Source organism: Crocodylus porosus, unplaced genomic scaffold (assembly GCF_001723895.1).
Source record: "Crocodylus porosus isolate Cpor-Errol unplaced genomic scaffold, CroPor_comp1, whole genome shotgun sequence".
Taxonomy (NCBI): Eukaryota; Metazoa; Chordata; order Crocodylia; family Crocodylidae; genus Crocodylus; species Crocodylus porosus.
In genome coordinates, this window is record NW_017728948.1 from 32,381,799 (window position 1) to 32,392,904 (window position 11,106).

The 11,106-nt window shown below is 40.0% G+C and overlaps 1 long non-coding RNA gene across 1 annotated transcript in view; it reads right to left on the reverse strand.

Annotated features, from left to right (window-relative positions):
* Window positions 1-1,751: 1,751 nt before the first annotated feature.
* Window positions 1,752-11,106, reverse strand: part of LOC109321943 — a 12,990-nt gene continuing 3,635 nt past the window's right edge. The window contains exons 2-3 of the long non-coding RNA XR_002104240.1: window positions 7,932-7,941; window positions 1,752-1,824 (exon numbers count right to left, since the gene is read on the reverse strand). This is a non-coding gene — a long non-coding RNA (uncharacterized LOC109321943). The remainder of the gene's footprint in view (window positions 1,825-7,931; window positions 7,942-11,106) is intronic.

Here is an 11,106-nt window from a genome sequence, read left to right on the forward strand (position 1 = left end):
AACAGCCCTCATCCCAGTCAGTCCCCAAACATAGAAAGTTGACTACCAGTCTTAGCATGGACTCTTTATATTCTTCACATGTTCTACCCAATGGCTCCATGATTGCCAGCACCCTTTGTATTCAGTGTGACAGGATTTCACTCCTCTGTGGCCACTTATTCTCTCATGCAATGCTCATCTACCTTGGGAATGCCATAATGCCATAAGAGTCCACATAACTTTACTAGAAGGAAAAACTACAACTAGCAACTGAGAGGGCAGAAAGGAAAGAGAGGTCATATATCTTTTATTCCATTAGCCTAATCACTGGGTCATTTACCCAGGAAGGCCAGGGTTCAGTTTTATGCCTTCCTCAATGAAAGGAGAGTTTCATTCACATCTCCTACTTCAAGAAAGTGCCCTAATCTTTCAGGCACAGGCTATGCAGGGAGAACAACCTCCTGCTGAATTATGTTGCTGCATTTTTCATAAAAACAGACGTTGGGCGAAACGTCAACAACTTTGAGGGCAGAAGCAGATATTAGTACACAGAGAAACCACCTGTCCAGAGTAGTTCCATCCACAAAAAGACTCCTGTCCTTCTAGTCCAACATAGCTCTTAGCTCTCCTGCAAGACAGTTTCAACAGAAAGAGAAAGTGATTCTGTTGACTTTGCCTAGCCTCTGGCCTGGGAATTAGGAGATATAAATTGAAAACTTCTTGGCCTGAGGTGGGCTTCTCCCACTTCCTGGGTGGGTGCTTTTAGCACCACCTTAATTGGCTAAAAGGTAGGAGGCTCTTTTTCCTCCACCAACAAGTCCTTATTGAACCTCATGAGATTCATTTTGGTCCAATCATCCAATTTGTTGAAGTCTCTCTGAATCATAGCCCTACCATCTAATGTATCTATTACTCCTCTCAGCTTGGTGTCACTTGCAAACTTGCTGAGGGTGCACTCTATGCCATCTTCCAGGTTGCTAATGGAGGTATTGAACAAAACCAGCCCCAGGAAAAACCCATGGGGTATTCCACTTGGCACCAGCCACCAACTAGAGATAAAACCATTGAATACTACCCTCCAAGACTGACAATCCAGCCAGTTTTCTATCCACATTCCAGTCCATTCAACTAAACCCATACTTCCTTAGCTTTCTAGCAAGAATATTCTGGGAGACTACATCAAAAGCCTTGCTAAAGTCAAGATATATCACATCCACTGCTCCTCCTGCATCCACATAGCCAGTCATCTCATCATAGAAGGCAATCAGGTTAGTCAAGAACAACATACTCTTGGAGAATCCATGCTGATTGTTCCTAATCACCGTCTCCTCCAAATGCTTAGAAATTGATTCCTTAAGGGCCTACTCCATGTTTTTCCCAGGGATTGAGATGAGGCTGAGCAGGCTTTAGCTTCTCCAGATCTTTCTTCTTCCCTTTCTTAAAAGGTGGGCACTATATTTGCCTTTCTCCAGTTATTCAGGACCTCTCCCAACTGCCAGGAGTTTTCAAAGATGATGGCCAGTGGCTCTCAAATCAAATGGGCTACTTTCCTCAGGACCCCCAGGTGTATCACATCCAGCCCTATGGACTTGTACATGTCCAGATTTTCTAAATAGTCCCTAAACTGTTTTTTTTTTTTTTTTTTGCCTGTTTTAACTGTTGGCTATTCATCTTCTCCCCAAACTGTGCTGCCAGGTGCAGTAGTCTAGGAACTGACCAGCTTGTGAAGACTCAGACATTGCATATTTCAACTTTTTTGCATCTGTCACTAGGTTTCCCATTTAATAAGGGGCCCACTCTTTCCCTGACCTGCCTCTTGTTGCTGCTATACTTGTAGAAACCCTTCTTGTTACCCTTCAGGTCCCATGCCAGCTAAAAATCCAATTGCACTTTGGCCTTCCTGATTTCATCCCTGCATGCCCAAGCAATATTCTTATACTCCTCCCTAGTCATCTGTCCAAGCTTCCACTTCTTGTAAGCCTATTTTTTATGTTTTAGCTCATTGAAGAGTTCTCTGCTAAGCCAAACTGGTCTTCTGCCATACTTCCAAGTCTTTCAATACAGCCGGATGGTTTGCTCTGTACCCTCAGTAAGGTTTCTTTAACATATAACCAGCTCTCTGAACTTCTTTCCCTGCTCAGAATGGCCTCCCATGGGATTCTGCCCCTAAGGCAGTCAAAGTCTGCTTTTCTGAAGTCCATGGTCCCTATACTGCTGCTCTTCTTCCTTCCTTTCCTCAGGATCCTAAACTCAATCATCTCTTGGTCACTGCTGCCCAAGTTGCTGAGTCCTGGCACAAGAAAAGTTGGTCTATAGTATGCACCCACCATGACATCACCCTTGTTGCTCTCCCTTCTGAACCTGTGGGTTTATACCCACAAAATCAGAGATTCATGTAAAAAATGCAGAATTAGGACTTAGTGTGGGATTTTTATGAGAGCAGCAAGGGAAAATATGGCTTACTTTCAGATCTCCTGGCTGTAGGTAGGCAGGCAGGCAGGAAGAGTTTTGGTTAATCCAGAAAAAAGTGTGCTTTAGGTATTAAAAGTTTGGGAGACACTGTCTTAGGTATATCTGTAAACCTAGAGCGCAAAAAGTGTGAACACTAAGACTTCTGGACTCAAAACCTCACCAGGGGCTATTGTAGTTCAGTTCAGGGACTTTCAAATTAGCCAAGAAATGTCATCAAAAGCCTGGAACTAAGGGACTTTTGAAATTAATATTAGATGGATATGCTTTGATTATGACTACTAAAGTACAAAGAATAAGACAAAACTTCAATAAAATGAAAAAAAATACAACAATTCACTGCACAAACCATCTACCTCCTTACTTTCTCTTTGACACAGCTGTTCTCAATAATAGTACATATTCCTGCTCACACTAATATAAAATCCTCTGGTCAGTTCTCTTGCTCCAGTTTGTGGATAATTTACCTAAGGGGAAAACAAATTAAATGGATGGTAGAAGACAGCAAAAACAGAAACAAAATCCACTAACCCATCAGATGACTTCTATTTCCGGAAGCAAGGAACAAAGTTTAGTCTCACTGATTTGGAACACATGGTAGGAGCTACAGAGGCACGAACAATTGTCAAGAATGGGACTTCAGAACATACAATCATGGCAAACAAAGGAAGAAACAAAAAGCAAAGAAAAAAAGCACTATAAATGGTCTTAGTATTTTACCCCTCTATATTCTCTCCTTTCTTCACATTGGCTTGATTTCACTTTGTATTGGTCTAATCAAAATAAACCCTAGATTTATATCTTTTGAGCACAGAGGGAGAGCCAAAAAAAAAAGGATATGGGCAGAATGTTGGCACTAAATCCAAACTTGTAATCCTGAAGACCCCCACTAGGCTGCCACCTAATCAGAAGGCGCCTAAGCATCCCAAGAACATATTTTCTATATTAAAGTTTCCCACATCCCTCAAATTCAGATACTGTACAGGCCCCAAAGCATTTCTTGATAGTGCTGAGCTCAGTGACTGTTACCATAATTGCACCACGCTAAGGGCACATCTACATGAGACGCTAATTGTGCAGTAGTGTCACTAAAAAGGGGTTTGCTGGCACTATTACACAGTAACTGTGGTTACTGCACTTTTATTTAGTGCTTGATTATACAAGTATACTAAATTAAATGTACAGTAACCACTACACATAAATAAATGCCTAAATACACCCTAAGATCCACAAAAGCAGTGCTTCTCTGCATAGCTTCTGTAAACAGCTTGATAAGCTTTCTTAGACCATGCCTAAACCCGCTGCTTTTGTTTACAACTTAACACACAGGCAGTGATGACAGCCTACTTTACTAGAGCAGTTAAATCTTTAGAGCACCTATCTAGGATGAAGCAGGCCTAGGTTCAATTTCTTCTTCTGCCTGAGAAATTAAATCCACATTGCCCTCTTTATGGTGAACTAATCACTCATGAATAGGGACCTACTGAAATCGTGATTTCGCAGAAATCACAAAATTTGGCACTGCCCACAAAATCAGGCAATGCCCATGAAATCTAAAGGAAAAAAGAAAATCTTACTGGAAAAAAAAATGTTGGCTTCCTAGTGGGAGCCAGCAGTCCTCATTGTGCTGAGGCATGGCTGGGGAGGGGTGCTGCCAGCATGGTTCAGGGTTTCAAAATTTGACTTGAGATCCACAACTACAACTCAGCAGCGTAATGTCCCAGCCCCTTTCTAAACTCGGCCTGTATGCATCTTTCTCTAGGTCACTATTTGACTTTGTAATTTATAGCACAATAAATTTCCCTGGCATCAGTGCAAATTTGGGCCCATGCAGCCCTGGCCGCCCAGACAGGCACAGAAGCTTTATGGACAGACAGACACCCAGACACAGACACAGCCTTTTATGAGAAAAGATCATACTGATTGAACAGCATGTACTTCACCTTTCTCCAGTATTCTCACAACTATTTTACAGCCTGAAAAAACAAACACAAATTAAGCAATCTTTCCATAGTCATACATTCAGTCACAAAAGCTGTGAACGGAACTCAAGCTCTTAGGCTTATTACCTGTTAGGCAACACTGCATCCCTGGCATACTGCAATAAGAGAGCTACAAAATATGTAGGTTTGTCTTTGTGAATTTCTTACTATAAAGAAATGTAGCAGTGCTGTTGTACTTGAATTATGAGGCCAAATTATCTGTACTCTGGAAAACTGGCACAATAAGTAAGTGTGATGATAAAGTTGAATTTAAGGGGAGTCTAAAGAGGATTAATCATTGCTTTCCCCATCATTTATAGATCTAAGAAAGACTATACTACTTAAAATCAAATGCCCGATGAATGCTGCTGAATCAACAATTTCTAACCACCATCACTACTGTTGATAGCATGAAAAATAAGATAGATAATGGGCCACACTCCTAGGTTAAACTTCATTCCAGTGTGTTGATAGCTGGTGTGATGTGAATTTTTATAAGCAGTGGAATAACATATATTCAATTTCTCTGTCAGAGTCTAGCAAACATTCATTACTGTTCAGTAATCACCATACAGTGAAGTATATATTTCAGTCCAAATAATTAACCATAATGAAATCAATACCCAAGTTAGATGCAGAGTTTGATTAACACACTATTGAATTAAAACATTCAGATTCTATTAAGTGCAAGGAAGCAAAAAAACCCCAAAGTACTGATCTTCACTTTGGGGGCACACACATTATTAAGAACTATAAGATTGAATTCTTAGTTCGTATAGGTGGATCCAGCTCAGTTGATTCATTTTATTTAGCTGGGTTTTTTTACACAGTTGAGGATCTGGTCAATAGCTTCTGTACTTACTTACCTTTTTTTTAAAAAAAGAACAAGAAGACACATTCAAACAAAATTCAAGGTAGCATATTTCAAAATGGTCTAAATAGTTTTTAAACACAAAAAATGGTCACTTCTTGGAACTGCTTTTTAGAAGATACCACTAAGCCTAAAACCTTAGCAGCATATGCAAAAACGTTAAACATTTACATGGCAAATAAGAGCATCCATAGTTACAACTGTTTAGGAAGTCTTATTTAGTAGACTGGAAAAGGTAAAAACCTTCCTCCTCAAGCCAATCTTTAGATAGGTTAGGAAGAAATTTCTTAGGGGAATACTATTTCATAACTGACCTTTAGAAACTTTGTTCAAAGAATCTTGAGGTCAGAGATTTCAAGATCCCTGCTCAAGCCTTTAAAGAAGGGCTCAAGCAGGGCCAAGGAGGTGATCCTGCCCCTCTATGTGACACTGGTCAGGCCACAGCTGGAGTACTGTGTCCAGTTCTGTGCGCCCCACTTCAGGAGGGATGTGGAGAACATTGAGAGGGTCCAGCGGAGGGCCACCCGCATGATCCAGTGACTGCAGGGAAGACCCTACAATGAGAGACTGCAGGACCTGAACCTGTTCAGCCTTCACAAGAGAAGGCTGAGGGGGAACCTGGTGACCATCTATAAACTCACTAGGGGGGACCAGAAGGGTTTGGGAGAGACCTTGTTTCCCCTAGCACCCCCTGGCATAACAAGGAATAATGGCCACAAGTTGTTGGAGAGTCGGTTTAGACTAGACATCCATAAGAACTACTTCACAGTCAGGGCAGCTAGGGTCTGGAACCAACTTCCTAGGGAAGTGGTGCTGGCTCCTACCCTGGGGGTCTTCAAGAGGAGGTTTGATGCCTACCTGGCCGGAGTCATTTGAGTCCAGTTTTTTCTCCTGCCCAGGCAGGGGGTCAGACTTGAAGATCTACAAGGTCCCTTCCGGCCCAACGTCTATGATTCTATGAAGAGTACATTATTATTAGAAACAATCACTTTTGTTAGGAGTATGCATGTCACAAAAATCCAATTTTTGCACAGAGCAGAGAGTTTTCTATGTAGTGCTAAACTTCTTTGGGGTATCTTAACTATGAATTTACCTTCCTTTATACTGTCCTGGATTTTTAATATGTAGCAGGTAAAAATAATAAATAAAATGCTATAGTTTTGATTGCCTTTAGCTTACTGTTGTTTCCAGTTGTAAATTAAGGCTTTAGATGTTTCTAATCTAGAAATACTGTATAATTCTGATGTAAATACTCCAGTTCTATTCTGGACTTTTACCAATTCATTGTACCTTTGCAATATCACATTAAAAAATAGTTAAGCCCTAGGTCATCAGATGCAGAATGAGTTTATACTTCTAAATGTAAAATAAGTACTTAAAATAACTAAATTTGTCAGCATATTGTTTATGATGTAGGTTCCAGATCATTGGCAGATTGCATTTTGCTTTATTGTGCTTGTTCAATGAATTGTGCAAATTAAGTGAATCTTGAAAGTGAAGAGGAAACTTCAGTAAAGAGTAATGGCTCAAATTTCATTTGACTGTCCAAAGTTTTTGCTTATTGTTCATTTGTGAAAGTATTTACAAGTGTATCTCAGCTGCTATAACTCCCAGCCAATATGGGAACATATAAGAGCAGATATGCAGAAAACGGTTGATCATATTCCTTCCTTCATTTCCAGTGGTGAGAATAAAAATAGCACTAGCCAAAATATGAATGTTTGATTGTATTTATCATGGTTCTAATAAAGAATATATATATGCAGTTTTATCCTACTTGAGTATATGTTTATATTTAGCCTAATCCAACTTAATCTCTTTAAGCTTTCAAATATATTTTCCTCCCCGATAAGACCAACATTAGGGGCACCTTTAAAAGATGCTGTTTGTTATGAAAGCAACAGTGATAACTCTTGGCAAACAACTGATTAGTGAAGAAACTATCATTTGGACAGAATGCAACCGTAGTGTAATTATTGGTTAGAAAAATGTAACTCTTAAAGTTCTAGAAAATAGAATGAAGTGGAATTTTCCTGATCTGGAAAGTATCAGTGTTTGTAATATGCATGCTCCTTATGAAATATGAATATGGAAAGACCGGTGCATTCATTTTTATACTGGGGAATAGGCAGATTTCATAATGTGTTATAGGTAGTTGTGGAAAGGGAGAAAGACTCTTGTATTTTAGTGCTGTAAAATTAACAGAAAATGGAAGCCATTGCAGGCATGAAAGCAGTTCTTTAAAAAACACATGGTAATGTAGCTATAGTATATAATGTTAGACCAGGAAAATATGATCATCCTACCAGTGGTAGAGTTTCCATATTGTACATTCAGGAACTAAGAGTTCTATCATGCCTATATCTACTTTGTTCACATGAGTCTTATTAAAAGCAAAGTGAGAACCCAACAATTTGTGGCTTTTTAGTTTCCTGCAGACAAAGTGAATCTTCAGGATGGGAAACTGTTGATCTCTATAAATCAGTCTTGCCTGTCTTTGAACAATCTGTATCTGCACTATTATTCCACTCTTAATCAGAAACTGGAATCTTTCCAGATGCTAAAGTTAAACCTATGAGTTTGTCCTTTCCAAGTTTGTCTTTCGGTTCCTTCCACTTTATGGCTGTCACGTTAGCTTTTCTCCAATCCCTGGCTGCCTTTCTGGTTGCCAATGATGAATTAACATGTTCTCATCCTTTTAATTTACCTTTTAATTTATCTTTAGTACTTTTTAGAATTCTAAATTGTAGGACTTTCAGTCCTTGAACTTTCTTAGTTTTCAGTCACTTTAATTATCAAATGAAAAAGGAACATGATTTATTGAAATGGCTATGTTTTTATAAAACAAAATGAAAAGAATCAAAATCAAAAATGAATTTAATAAAGCCACATCATCATGATTTTCTTCTTGCACCAAATTCTCAAGCAGTTCCTTTACTTCTTATTAAAACATGTTGCAGGGAAAAAAAGAAATATGTGTTTATAATCCCTAATAAACACATCTGATCAATCTTCACTGGTATTTCCATGTCAAATTGTTCACTCAGATTTGCTAATTCATAAATCCTAACAGACATCATAACGGACAGCTAATGGCTGTACAGTAGTTTGGAACAAATGCAGCTGACAGACTGTAGATGGGTAGCACATATAAGTGGCAAATCTTAATTCTCTGTCTACATAGGAAAGGTACTGAAACACAGCATTAGGCATTTTGCTATTATTACTTAAAAAAAAAGAAAGAAGTAGTCATCAAACTAAGTGCAAGGAAATAATAAAACATTGAGGCCCACCCACTTCCTTAATAGGACTGTACAAAGCTTTGGTTCCCCAATTGGATTTGACCTGATTCAGTTTCGAAGATTTGGCCATTGAATTGAATCAGGAAACCCTTTAATCTTTCCAAATCAAATTGGAACCCTCCAAATTGATTTGGAGAGATTTGGTGATTTGGATATAGACACAGCCTTAAGTGTTTTTTCTGCATACCTCAAGGTACCAGGCGGCTTGTAAATGCTGTGATGGTGAGGCAGATGGAGTGTCCCGCACGTGTGTGGGGGGGCTCCCCAGTGCACTCAGCAGCAGACCTGGAAGTCCACCAGGGAGTGCACTGGGGGGGCCCCTTGGGTCTCCCAGCTCGGTGACTGGTGCCTCCTGAGTCTGGGGGGTGGTCACCCTGGTTCCCCCATGGCTGATTGCTGAGCCAGAGGGGCATGAGGGAGGGCCTGGCACACTCCATGGCGGACCCGGAAGTACTTTCATTCCATTTCTGTGTTCACCGCTGAGCACGCAGCAGCCCTCCTGCACATCTACCCCAGCTTTGCAGCGTTCACGAGCTGCATCTGGTACCTTGAGGTATGTAGAAAAAACATTTAAAGCTGTGTCTATATCCAAATCACTGATTCTCTGATGCAACATCAAATCTTCAGGTTTGGATTTGGCCGAATCAAATTGGGGACAGTGATTTGAATCAACCAGTCGAATTACTGTCCCCAATTCGGGCTGAATCCAAATGGAATATGACCCATTTCACACACCCCTATTCCTTAATTGGTGTAACTCAAAATAGCTCCAGTCATTAATGATAGATTCAATAGAATTATGTTGATTTACATCACAAATAATTTGGCCAATAGCATATATGAATACAATCTAGAAGACATGGAAAAATATATAGAAAGTATGTTGAATTTGAAACAATTTAGTCTTGGTTTGTTTTGAATGTTAACACATTGGGATAGGGACCATCTTATATTAGGTTTTTACAGCATTCTGTACTGTGGTTTCCCTGTGCTGCCTGCATTCCTGTTAGAGCACCAACATAAAACAAAGTAGTAAAATACTGTAGTTTCTTATATACCATACCATATTAATAAAACAAACACCTTGGTTTTAGCAGGCAGAGTGTAGGAAAAAAGATTTTTCCAGAGTCATGGCTGGCTGTATAATGGTGTCCAGGCAGTGTGGCAGCCCATGAGCTGGTCTGGGTGAGGCAGCAAGAACTTCTTGGTGTGGCAGGACAGCAACAAAGCTGAACCGTAGAACTTTGCAAGGATAGTAGTAAGATTGTTACTTCTAGAGTGTAAATAGCTGTCTACATAAGTTCCTTCAAATGATAAAGTTTCCATACCAAACACGTGCCTCATCAAAATACTATGGACTGCCTAGAGCAGCTAACTTGCTCTGAACCAGTTCACAGTGCTCAGGCTGTGAGAGGATTAACACTGGACTCCAGCTCTGCTCTTTGCAACCCCAGGGAGAAGCAGCAACCATCTTGGTTGACATGAGTCACGGGGTCTGCTTGCTTCTGTGTCCCCTGCTTCTATTTCAGCAAAGCAAAACCAGCTTCCCCACTTAAGACATGCAACCTAGTTCTAGAAGACTGATTTTGGGGGTAAAGGTGTGTGACATGCAAGTAAATATGGTAAAAATAACATTATTAGTCTCCATGTGCATATAAAATTTTCCCTAAAAGACAAAACATACAGAAGAAGAGAGTTTAGGCATAACAGAAGGTAAGAACCTCAATTTCAAAAGATTAATGGTGATTTTTCATATTTAGAATGCAGTCTTTGAACAAGACAAACACTATTCAGAAGTATCCTGAATGCAGTGACTTAGTTTAGAGGAAGGATAACAAGCCAGGACCTGCATCTTTGTTTAAAATGAAGGTAGTTGTCACCTGCTCCATTTTGTGCAAGTTGTGGGGCCTCCAGCTCCTGAGCTAGGCAAAACTTGGACTTCCATGGATATTATTAAAAACATCTACAATGCTTACCCTGAGAGTCATTTTCTTTGGAATCTTCCATACAGACTTTAGAAGGTCATATACAATTCTTGTAATTTCTTTAAGAAACTGTATGCCACATTTTGTTCTTCGACTGAAGAAACAGCTTATTAAAAGAATTCCTATGCCTAGCGTATGTGGTTTCCAAATTGTTAGCACAACTTGCTTAAGCCTGTACTCAATTTTGAACAAACAAGTCACATAGGAAATCCTGAGAAAGTACATTCCCAAAGCACTTAGATGTAGAAAATTGAATCCTGAAAGAAATTCATGAAAATAATTAGGAGAATGAAGAGGCCAAGAATATTGTTCTGTCCGCTGTGACAGGGGCAAGCTTTCATGCTTGGTACAAGCACCATCCTGACCTCCATCTACAAGTCAGCCACCTCCCTCCCTCTCCTGCCATGCCTTTGTGGTGGAAAGCCAACTTGTTTCTCCCCAAAATCTCTGCCCTGTGACACTGTGACTAAAATCTCTGAGCAGCAACCATTTGATTAGGGTGGGTCAGCACGGAGGGG